This window comes from Salmo trutta, chromosome 12 (genome assembly GCF_901001165.1).
Source record: "Salmo trutta chromosome 12, fSalTru1.1, whole genome shotgun sequence".
Classification (NCBI taxonomy): Eukaryota; Metazoa; Chordata; class Actinopteri; order Salmoniformes; family Salmonidae; genus Salmo; species Salmo trutta.
The window spans coordinates 24,651,935-24,664,868 of NC_042968.1; the positions used below are offsets into that span (position 1 = coordinate 24,651,935).

The 12,934-nt window shown below is 45.8% G+C and overlaps 1 protein-coding gene across 11 annotated transcripts in view; it reads left to right on the forward strand.

Annotated features, from left to right (window-relative positions):
- The window catches only part of plekha7b (pleckstrin homology domain containing, family A member 7b), a 157,041-nt gene that overhangs the window by 67,619 nt on the left and 76,488 nt on the right, over positions 1 to 12,934 (forward strand). The window contains exon 1 of one of the 11 annotated variants that reach the window (XM_029767721.1): positions 1,149 to 1,347. The exons of the other annotated variants lie outside the window; for them this stretch is intronic. The gene's annotated coding sequence lies outside the window, so the exon portion shown is untranslated. Of the gene's footprint in view, positions 1 to 1,148; positions 1,348 to 12,934 lie in introns of those variants that run through there. 11 annotated transcript variants of the gene reach the window in all.

A 12,934-nucleotide genomic window follows, 5' to 3' on the forward strand; every position in this document is an offset into this window, starting at 1 on the left:
CCTTCCCCTACCCCTCCCCCTACCCCTACCTCTACCCCTTCCCCTACCCCTACCCCTTCCCCTTCCCCTACCCCTTCCCCTCCCCTACCCCTTCCCTACCCCTATCCCTTCCCCTACCCCTTCCCCTACCCCCTCCCCTACCCCTACCCCTTCCCCTACCCCTCCCCCTACCCCTACCCCTACCCCTTCCCCTACCCCTACCCCTTACCCTTCCCCTACCCCTTCCCCTCCCCTACCCCTTCCCTACCCCTATCCCTTCCCCTACCCCTTCCCCTACCCCTACCCCTTCCCCTACTCCTTCCACTACCCCTTCCCCTCCCCTACCCCTATCCCTCCCCCTACCCCTACCCCTACCCCTTCCCCTACCCCTTCCCCTTCCCCTATCCCTACCCCTTCCCCTTCCCCTACCCCCCGCCCTATCCCTTCCCCTACCTCTTCCCCTACCCCTTCCCCTACCCCTTCCCCTACCCCTACCCCTTCCCCTACCCCTACCCCTACCCCTTCCCCTACCCCTACCCCTACCCCTTCCCCTACCCCTTCCCCCACCCCTACCCCTTACCCTACCCCTTCTCCTACCCCTACCCCTCCCCTTCCCCTACCTCTTCCCCTACCCCTTCCCCTACCCCTCCCCTACCCCTTCCCCTACCCCTACCCCTTCCCCTACCCCTCCCCTACCCCTTCCCCTACCCCTACCCCTTCCCCTACCCCTTCCCCTACCCCTACCCCTCCCCTACCCCTTCCCCTACCCCTGGCGCCAAGGCTGCCACTCAGAGAAAAGACAAGGTTCCTTGCTGACAGTAAAAGTGCCAAATATGTGGGTCAGGATGAAGTGATTAATAGTAACAAAAGTGTGAATCTGACCTGACTGAGAAACTGAGGTTGTTTACATATTAGAAGGTGTGAATGCTGAGGACTTGCCAGGACAGAAAAGCTGGGCAGGTAAAAACCCAGTGTTTATGTTGGTCCATAGAGAGGTGGGACAGAGAGGTACTACTTCCTCTTCTGATCTCTCTGTGGCTGCTGGACATCCCCTCTCTCTCCAACACAGGGCTGGAGTTCATTAGAGCGCTCTGACAGAGAGAGCGAGAGAGAGAGCGAGCGAAAGAGACAGAGAGAAGGGAGAGATTGAGGGAGGGGGAGTGAAAGAGCAAGAGAGAGAGAGTGGCGGGAGAGAGACAGAGAGCTGTTAGGAGAGAGGAAGAAGGAGGATGTGATAAACGTTCCGAGGTGTTCCTCCTGAGCAGAGAGAGAGAGAGCACCCTTTTCCCCCCTTGCCACCACCATGAGGATCACCACCACCAGCCAGTCTAACTAGGAGGAAGTAGATAATCCACTGGGACACACCAGGTGAGACTGCTCTGCTCCTTCACTTTGTGCAGAGAGAACAAGAGAGAGAGAGAATAATAGGACAGATCCAGTAGAAGATAAAAGAACAGAGACATCTGATCGGAGGTTACACAAGGAAATGTGTTTAATAACGTTTCACTTTTGGTTAAGGAGGAGAGAGAGAATGTGTGGCAAGCAAAGTAGTGGGAGGTGAGCAAGAGAGAGTGGACTGTGGAGTTGTAATAGAATAGTGTGTTCCTGGTATTTGAAGGAGGATCTGGTGTATGTGCAACATGGCAGCATTTTGCTAGCTGGTGTGTGAGGGTTGAGGTGAAAAGCCCCCTGGGCCATGCCCATGCCCCTCTGTGCCACGCTGCTGCCAGCCTGGGTTTAGCCCCTCGATTGGAGAAGGGATTACCCTGAGCCAGTTGTTTTGCTGTGAAATTTGGTATGGCGTGCCATGCCGGGCTGAACCTTGGACTCCAAAGTTGTACGTTTGTTCAGCGCAGCAGGAGAGGGGGAGTGGGGGCAAGGGAGATTGGAGCTATGTCAACCCTGAGTGTAACTGTGTCTCAGTCTGGGCTTTGTGAGGAATGAATTCCTCAGCTGACAAAATACTCTGAAGTAAAATGTGTTGAGGAGAGAAAAAGCTCTGGACTGAAATTAAAGCCTGGGGTTGTACTCTGTTCAGCTCGCTCTCAAATCAAATCAAATCGTATTGGTCACATGCTTGGTAAACAACAGGTGTAGACTAACAGTGAAATGCGTACTTACTGGCCCTTCCCAACAATGCAGAGAGAAACATAGAAAGATAATAGAAAAAGAATAATAACATGAGGAATAAAGACACAATGAGCAATGATAACTTGGCTCTATACACGGGGCACCAGTATGGAGTCAATGATAACTTGGCTATATACACGGGGCACCAGTATGGAGTCAATGATAACTTGGCTATATACACGGGGCACCAGTATGGAGTCAATGATAACTTGGCTATATACACGGGGTACCAGTATGGAGTCAATGATAACTTGGCTATATACACAGGGTACCAGTATGGAGTCAATGATAACTTGGCTATATACACGGGGCACCAGTATGGAGTCAATGATAACTTGGCTATATACACGGGGCACCAGTATGGAGTCAATGATAACTTGGCTATATACACGGGGCACCAGTATGGAGTCAATGATAACTTGGCTCTATACACGGGGCACCAGTATGGAGTCAATGATAACTTGGCTATATACACGGGGCACCAGTATGGAGTCAATGATAACTTGGCTATATACACGGGGCACCAGTATGGAGTCAATGATAACTTGGCTATATACACGGGGTACCAGTATGGAGTCAATGATAACTTGGCTATATACACGGGGCACCAGTATGGAGTCAATGATAACTTGGCTATATACACGGGGCACCAGTATTGAGACAATGATAACTTGGCTATATACACGGGGCACCAGTATGGAGACAATGATAACTTGGCTATATACACGGGGCACCAGTATGGAGACAATGATAACTTGGCTATATACACGGGGTACCAGTATTGAGACAATGATAACGTGGCTATATACACGGGGCACCAGTATGGAGTCAATGATAACTTGGCTATATACACGGGGCACCAGTATGGAGTCAATGATAACTTGGCTATATACACGGGGCACCAGTATGGAGTCAATGATAACTTGGCTATATACACGGGGCACCAGTATGGAGTCAATGATAACTTGGCTATATACACGGGGCACCAGTATGGAGTCAATGATAACTTGGCTATATACACGGGGCACCAGTATGGAGTCAATGATAACTTGGCTATATACACGGGGCACCAGTATGGAGTCAATGATAACTTGGCTATATACACGGGGCACCAGTATTGAGTCAATGATTACTTGGCTATATACACGGGGCACCAGTATGGAGTCAATGATAACTTGGCTATATACACGGGGCACCAGTATTGAGTCAATGATAACTTGGCTATATACACGGGGTACCAGTATTGAGACAATGATAACTTGGCTATATACACAGGGTACCAGTATGGAGTCAATGATGACTTGGCTATATACACGCGGTACCAGTATTGAGTCAATGATAACTTGGCTATATACACGGGGTACCAGTATTGAGACAATGATAACTTGGCTATATACACAGGGTACCAGTATGGAGTCAATGATAACTTGGCTATATACACGGGGCACCAGTATGGAGTCAATGATAACTTGGCTATATACACGGGGCACCAGTATTGAGTCAATACAAACAGTAGCAGCAGTATACTGTAGGTAGGGGTAAAGGATAGATAATAGACAGTAACAGTAGTATACTGTAGGTAGGGGTAAAGTGACTAGACAACATGATAGATAATAGACAGTAACAGTAGTATACTGTAGGTAGGGGTAAAGGATAGATAATAGACAGTAACAGCAGTATACTGTAGGTAGGGGTAAAGGATAGATAATAGACAGTAACAGCAGTATATTGTAGGTAGGGGTAAAGTGACTAGACAACAGGATAGATAATAGACAATAACAGCAGTATACTGTAGGTAGGGGTAAAGGATAGATAATAGACAGTAACAGCAGTATACTGTAGGTAGGGGTAAAGGATAGATAATAGACAGTAACAGCAGTATACTGTAGGTAGGGGTAAAGGATAGATAATAGACAGTAACAGCAGTATATTGTAGGTAGGGGTAAAGTGACTAGACAACAGGATAGATAATAGACAGTAACAGCAGTATACTGTAGGTAGGGGTAAAGGATAGATAATAGACAGTAACAGCAGTATACTGTAGGTAGGGGTAAAGGATAGATAATAGACAGTAACAGCAGTATACTGTAGGTAGGGGTAAAGGATAGATAATAGACAGTAACAGCAGTATATTGTAGGTAGGGGTAAAGGATAGATAATAGACAGTAACAGCAGTATACTGTAGGTAGGGGTAAAGGATAGATAATAGACAGTAGCAGCAGTATACTGTATGTAGGGGTAAAGGATAGATAATAGACAGTAACAGCAGTATACTGTAGGTAGGGGTAAAGGATAGATAATAGACAGTAACAACAGTATACTGTAGGTAGGGGTAAAGGATAGATAATAGACAGTAACAGCAGTATACTGTAGGTAGGGGTAAAGGATAGATAATAGACAGTAACAGCAGTATACTGTAGGTAGGGGTAAAGGATAGATAATAGACAGTAACAGCAGTATACTGTAGGTAGGGGTAAAGGATAGATAATAGACAGTAACAGCAGTATACTGTAGGTAGGGGTAAAGGATAGATAATAGACAGTAACAGCAGTATACTGTAGGTAGGGGTAAAGGATAGATAATAGACAGTAACAGCAGTATACTGTAGGTAGGGGTAAAGGATAGATAATAGACAGTAGCAGCAGTATACTGTAGGTAGGGGTAAAGGATAGATAATAGACAGTAACAGTAGTATACTGTAGGTAGGGGTAAAGGATAGATAATAGACAGTAACAGCAGTATATTGTAGGTAGGGGTAAAGGATAGATAATAGACAGTAACAGCAGTATATTGTAGGTAGGGGTAAAGTGACTAGAAAACAGGATAGATAATAGACAGTAACAGCAGTATACTGTAGGTAGGGGTAAAGTGACTAGAAAACAGGATAGATAATAGACAGTAGCAGCAGCGTATGTAATGAGTCAAAAAAGGGTAAATGCAGCTTTTTTGTTAACTATTCATCAGTCTTATGACTTGGGGTTCAAATCATTTTTTTTTTATTGTCACATCCTCCAGCCGTTCGGTAGCAGAGAGAACAGTCTATGACTAGGGTGGCTGGAGTCTTTGACAATTGTTTGGGCTTCCTCTGACACCGCCTTGTATAGAGGTCCTGGATGGCAGGGAGATTGACCCCAGTGATGTACTGGGCCGTATGCACTACCCTCTGTAACGCCTTGTAGTCGGATGCCGAGCAGTTGCCATACCAAGCGGTGATGCAGCCAGTCAAGATGCTCTCAATGGTGCAGCTGTAGAAACTTTTGAGGATCTGAGGGCCCATGCCAACTCTTTTCAGCGTCCTGAGGGTGAAGAGGCTCTGTATAGTGTGTTTTACTGTAGCTCAAACAGTGTTTGTGTGTTGCAGAATATGTTCAATCAACTGAACTTCTTTGCCATATATTTCACCTCTTCTTGTTCAACATGAAATAGAACATTTCAAATGCTTTTCTGAGAAAATCACATTTTTAATTTAATCTGCTCTGTGGAAAATACTCCCATCCTATTAAGCAGTGTCTAAACAGACTGTAGCTGCACCTGAAATGTTTTACATGGAGGTTAGACCTTAGTGCAAACATAGCTCTGGTAGACCTGCTATTAGACCTGTCAGTCACGCTAGCTGCTCACTATCAGGACCACATGGAAACATAAACTACACATAAACTACACTTAAGTGTTTCGTTTCCAACTGACATGCGACTGACATGCTGTTGAATATAAATATTTCCTGTGAGCTGAATGTTTAGCAATTCAAGGCATGCATTTCCTATAATATTGAACATCAGTCTTGTAAAGCCAGCTGAGATACCTAGACATGTTCAATGTTTTTAAGTATAGTTCCACATTGTCAACATGACCTTTAGCCTATTTCTTAAAATATCCCTGGTTTATTACCTCTGGACATTTCAATCAGTGTGATATTATTATACTATGATATTAACAGTATAATCATCTTCATAAAGACATGGTGTAATTATAAATCCAATGTAAAAATGCACAGTAATGTTGATGTTAACATCTAACCTGTGATTTAACCACAGGTTACAGTGAGGATGTTAGGAGGGGTCTTAACTCTGAGTGGTACCCAGGCTGATAAGGCCTGAGCCATGAGAGTGCTGCATGGGGAGAAAGAGTTATGGAGGAGGAAGCACACGGAGACATGTAATCACATCACAGCCATGATGACTACTGGCTAATGAGAACGTGACCTAGGCTGCTCCTCGCAGCAGGTGGGGTCTGTCAGTGTGTAGAAGGTCATTGTTTGGAGTGTGTGTATGTCCTGTGTGGGTGGGGGGGTGGGGGGGGATTCTCAGTGTGTGGAGGGTGTGTGTGTGGGGGGGTGTCTCAGTGTGTCTCTGTGTGACCCTGATAATGGAAGACATAGTGTTTTTATAACCCCTGACCTTTTCATGTCAATCCTAGAGGTCAATGGAATTCTTTGCAAGGGTTTAGTTTTGATCTCAATGAAGTTTAGCTGTGATTCTGATCGTTTGGTTCTGTCTTTGAAAATGATGCATGATTTGGATAGGCATTGGGATGACCATTTCAGCTCCATTTCCTCCCTTGTGATAAATCTTGTTATAAAAGGTTTGTGTATGAAGTGGTTAGCCTATTTGCAGAGTAGTACTGGCCGAAAGATGGAAATGTTTCATGCAGCTCTATTCATCCCGGGTGCTGCACCAAAACTCAGACGCCAGATAAGCTGCGAGGAGCAGGCTAGGTCACGTTCTCATTAGCCAGTAGTCATCATGGCTGTGATGTGATTACATGTCTCCGTGTGCTTCCTCCTGGTAGATGAAGTGGGGCCCTAGTCAGACTCAGGTGGCATGCATACCATCCACCGCTTCCTAGTATATTACTCGCTAACGTTCAGGCCCTGTTCAATGTTGGTCTGACTAATTGGAATCTATGCTTCAAGAATGTTTTGATCACGCGGACTGGGAAATGTTCCGGGTCGCCTCTGAAAATAGTATTGACGTATACACTGACTCAGTAACTGGGCTCATCAGGAAGTGCATAGAGGATGTTGTTCCCAATGTGATGATTACAACATATCCAAACCAGAAACTGTGGATAGATGGCAGAATTCACGCAAAACTGAAAGTGCAAACCACTGCATTTAACCATTCCAAGGTGACTGGCAGTGGTGTAAAAAGTACCCTATTGTCATACTTGAGTAAAAGTAAAGATACCTTAATAGAAAATGACTCAAGTAAAAGTGAAAGTTACCCAGTAAAATACTACCTGAGTAAAAGTCTAAAAGTATTTGGTTTAAAATATACTTAAGTATCAAAAGTAAATGTAATTGCAATAATATAGTAAAAGTATAAATCATTTCAAATTACTTCTATTAGGCCATCCAAACGGCACAATTTTCTTGTTTTTTTAATTTACGGATAGTCAAGGGCACACTCCAACACTCAGACATCATTTACAAATGAAGCATTTGTGTTTAATGAGTCTGCCAGATCAGAGGCAGTAGGGATGACCAGGGATGTTCTCTTGATAAAAGTTTGTGAATTGGACCATTTCCCGGTCCAGCTATGCATGACCTCCGTAAAGGTAATCAAAGAGACAAAACGACAGTACAGGGACAAATTGGAGCCACAATTTAACAACTCAGACACAAGACGCATGTGGCAGGGACTCAAGACAGGCACGGAAAGCCAGCCACAACGTTGACACGGTGGCTTGCACCCGGACGAGATAAACACTTTCTTCGCTCACTTTGAGGAGCCAAACACAGAGCCGCCAAAGCGGGCCCCCGACACTCATGAGGACTGTGTGCTCTTGTTCTTTGTGGCCGACGTGAGCAAGTCATTTTAGCATGTTGTCCCCACTTGCTTCAAAATGTCCACCATTGTTCCTGTACCCAAGAAAATGAAAGTAACTAAACTCAATGACTATCGCCCTGTAGCACTCACTCATCATGAAGAGCTTTGAGAGGCTAGTTAAGGAACATATCACCTCCACCTTACCTGACACCCTAGACCACTACAATTCGCAAATCGTCCCAACAGATGCAATCGCAATTGCACTACATGCTGCCCTATCCCACCTGGACAAGAGAAATACCTATGTAAGAATGCTGTTCATCGACTACAGCTCAGCCTTCAACACCATAGTGCCCTCTAAGCTCATCACTAAGCTCAGGGCCCTGGGTCTGAACCCCTCCCTGTGCAACTGGGTCCTGGACTTCCTGACGGGCCGACCCCAAGTTGTGAAGGTAGGCAACAATAACTCTGCCACGCTGATCCTCAACACGGGGGCCCCACTGGGGTGCGTGCTCAGCCCCCTCCAGTACTCAATCATCAAGTTTGCTGACAACACAACAGTGGTAGGCCTGATTACCAACGATGATGAGACGTCCAACAGGAAGGAGTTGAGAGCCCTAGTGGTGCCAGGAAAATAATCTCTCCCTCAATGTCAACAAAACGAGGGAGCTTATTGTAGACTACAGGAGAGAGCAGAGAGAGCACACCCCCATCTACATTGACAGGGCCGCAGTGAAGAGGGTCAAAAGCTTCAAGTTCCTCGGCGTGCACATCACTGACAACCTAAAATGGTCCCTTCACACAGACAGTGTGGTGAAGACGGCTCAATAGCGCCTCTTTAACCTCTGGAGGCTGAAGAAATTCAACTTGGCCCCTAAGACCCTCACAAACGTCTACAGATGCACCATTGCGAGCATCCTGTCGCATCAGAATCTCCTCCTGGTATGGTAATTGCACCGTCCGCAACCCCAGGGCTCTCCAGAGGGTGGTGCGCTCAGCCCAACGCATCACTGGTGACACACTGCCTGCCCTCCAGGACATCTACAGGACCCGGTGTCACAGGAAGGCCAAGAAGATCATCAAGGACCTCAGCCACCCGAGCCACGGCATGTTCACCCCGCTGCCATCTAGAAGGCGGAGATAGTACAGGTGCATCAAAGCTGGTACTGAGCGACTGAGAACAGAGGAGGAGTATTTCTGTCTGTAATAAAGCCCTTTTGTGGGGAAAATAATTATTCTGATTGGCTCCCCGGTGGGTCGGCCTGGCTCCCAAGTGGGTGGGCCTATGCCCTCCCAGGCCCACCCGTGGCTGTGCCCCTGCCCAGTCATTTGGAATCCATAGATTAGAGCTTAATTTCCTTATATGAACTGTAACTCAGCAAAATCTTTAAAACTGTTGCGTTTATATTTTTGTTCATTAAACATAGAGACATAGAACACTGGTCACTTTAATAATGTTTCCATACTGCTTCACCCACTTCATATGTATATAATGTAATAAAACAGTTTACTCTTCATTAGTAAGCACGTATACAAACATTTTGGGATGTGCGTCAGCTCATGCGTCTTACTGAAGTGGGTCTGCAACCAGGTCTTTTCCCTGAGTACTACACTACATGGCATGGCAAAACAAACAGGGCCACTGTGCTGCCGGAACCGTTTGTTCACTAAGTAGGAATGCAGTGAATTCCATGACAAGTAGTTCAGAAGTAATGTGGCTGAAACAAACGGTCCAAAGAATGCAGGTTCCTAATTAACAGTGGAGGGTAGGGTACTACTGCATGGACCTGGTGTAGTTCAACACACTACATGCCATTACTGGAACATAGCCCAGGCCACGACCAAACCGAGTAGAGAGCTGTGTTGTTGTGTTTGTGTGTGTGTTGTTCTGTGTTTTCGTGCGTGTTGCTTTGAGTCCGTTTTTGTGTTTGGGTGTATGCAGAAATGTCTCTGCTCAACCACAGCTTCCTGCGAACTTTTGAAAAAATGTCAACCCATAAATCTCTCGAAACAACCAGATTTATTTCCTTTACTTTGCTGCATGACACCGCAGTAATACTACCAGGGTTGATATAACACTATGTGTCAGCTGGTAAAGGCTGTTGTCCTTCAGGAGGCGTATGCTATATGCTGCTGACATGGTATTACCATGCACACTGTAAACATTAGGATGCCTAGTGAGCAAGTGTGATGCTGCCACTGCTGATTGCCTCTCAGGCTGGTACAGTCCATTACAGTCCAGAGCAGGCTGCCTCTCAGGCTGGTACAGTCCATTACAGTCCAGAGCAGGCTGCCTCTCAGGCTGGTACAGTCCATTACAGTCCAGAGCAGGCTGCCTCTCAGGCTGGTACAGTCCAGTCCAGAGCATGCTGCCTCTCAGGCTAGTACAGTCCACAGCAGGCTGCCTTTCAGTCTTGTTCAGTCCAGTCTACAGCAGCCGGAGAGGGATGGCTCTGCTCTGGGAGGACCTTAGCACTTCATATCTGTCCAGTGGCCCCTCAGACAAATGGGCCTGTCTTCTCAGTGGCCACGCTTGAGTAAAGAGCCCAGAGAGGGCGGTGGTGCTGGACACCATGATGAGATAGAGGAGCACTCAACACAGGACATTCATCTCTGACATCATCTCGCTGATATTTCTGCTCTATTGAGTCAAGGTTAACAGATGGTTTTCCATAGATACACAATGAATCACTACAGTTGTGTATATATAGAACTACATTTATGGAATGCATATTGTAATGTGATTATAGATTGTATGAGGATGTTGTGTTCTTAATGTTGTTATTGAGAATGGGTTGGAAGAGAGCAGAGAGTACAGTCAGCTGTTGTCTGTTACCTCAAATCTTGGCAATTTGCATCATTGCCAGTGTTTACATTAAGAATCACAGTAGGGGGAACAATCGTTCCCAGTACTTTGATATTTCCCCTCCCCCAAAAGCATCACGATAACGTAGCTTTGCGAGAGAGATTGAAACAGTCTCAAAGCAAAAATGTCCTCATGTAAGAGCCTATTCAACTCCAACATGCTCTGATTTTACACGGAATTCAAGTGTAAGGAAGCATGAAATATTTCATTACAGGTAAAGGCTGATTAATCTCATAATTCAGTTAAGACATCAGCAGTCATCTGGATTGAATGACATATGTGACTTTTACTTATTTCTGCTAGACTGATTGGACAGTCAGTGCACCAATAAATTGGCCCACATCATTGCCCTGGTTGTGTTGTCATTCTTATTGTGATGACTGTTTCCATAGTGGCTGGATTGGTGTAGTATTTCTCATTGGCTGTTGAATGTGACAGTGAAGTGTGAGAACTGGAAGCCTAGGGTGTGTTATCCTGGTCTATCTGAGGACACACCGATAGGCTAGCTAGCACAGCTCACCTGACCCCCTCTGGGAGGCTCTGACCTGCACGGGGGGGTCTGATCTATAAAGTAGCACAGTAAGAAACACTACACTCACATACAGCATTCACACGCACACAATCGGACCCAGAAGTCTTCAGAGTGATTAACGACCAGGTCAGTCTGGGTCAGAAGTCCTCATAGTGATTAACGACCAGGTCAGTCTGGATCAGAAGTCCTCATAGTGATTAAAGACCAGGTCAGTCTGGGTCAGAAGTCCTCATAGTGATTAATGACCAGGTCAGTCTGGATCAGAAGTCCTCATAGTGATTAAAGACCAGGTCAGAAGTCCTCATAGTGATTAACGACCAGGTCAGTCTGGGTCAGAAGTCCTCATAATGATTAACGACCAGGTCAGTCTGGGTCAGAAGTCCTCATAGTGATTAAAGACCAGGTCAGTCTAGGTCAGAAGTCCTCATAGTGATTAACGACCAGGTCAGTCTGGATCAGAAGTCCTCATAGTGATTAACGACCAGGTCAGTCTGGGTCAGAAGTCCTCATAATGATTAAAGACCAGGTCAGTCTGGATCAGAAGTCCTCATAGTGATTAAAGACCAGGTCAGTCTGGGTCAGAAGTCCTCATAGTGATTAACGACCAGGTCAGTCTGGATCAGAAGTCCTCATAGTGATTAACGACCAGGTCAGTCTGGGTCAGAAGTCCTCATAGTGATTAAAGACCAGGTCAGTCTGGGTCAGAAGTCCTCATAGTGATTAAAGACCAGGTCAGTCTGGGTCAGAAGTCCTCATAGTGATTAAAGACCAGGTCAGTCTGGGTCAGAAGTCCTCATAGTGATTAACGACCAGGTCAGTCTGGATCAGAAGTCCTCATAGTGATTAACGACCAGGTCAGTCTGGGTCAGAAGTCCTCATAGTGATTAAAGACTAGGTCAGTCTGGATCAGAAGTCCTCATAGTGATTAAAGACCAGGTCAGTCTGGGTCAGAAGTCCTCATAGTGATTAACGACCAGGTCAGTCTGGATCAGAAGTCCTCATAGTGATTAAAGACCAGGTCAGTCTGGGTCAGAAGTCCTCATAGTGATTAAAGACCAGGTCAGTCTGGATCAGAAGTTTCCGCCTGTGCGTGTTCTGGACCTGGATAACTCTAAGTGGAAACGTATGGAATCCTGACTGCTCCACTGCTCCTAAAGCTAATGTTGAATGATCAGATCCCTGTTCATAGAATGACTCTCGCTTACTGTCCGATGGGCACATCTGCTACGCAACTTCCATCCAAAGTGTGTAAAAAGTAAATAATTGACAGTTTAGAGCAAATCACATCATTGTGTTATTTTTCATTCTTTCCACCACCAGCGCTGCCCCCCTGTCCATTTCCTATTTTATCCAACGATACAGGGATGCTTTAATGCCCTAGTTAAAGCGATGAATGACCCCATGTAATTGAAATCAATAAAGCCTGGCGAGCTGGTAGGTTAGAGTACTGAGCTAACATGAGCCCCTGCCTTGGCCAGTCTTCAGCACTACCGCACATTCTACACTTGGCTGTGAAAGTCATTGGAAGTCTACAAACTTGGTGTATTCCTGTAGAATGCCCAACAAGCAGCCAGTGACCAATACATCAATGCACAAAATAGTGGCGCGATCAAGCAGAAATATGATTAATGACGGAATACTAATTGTATTTTGTCCTTC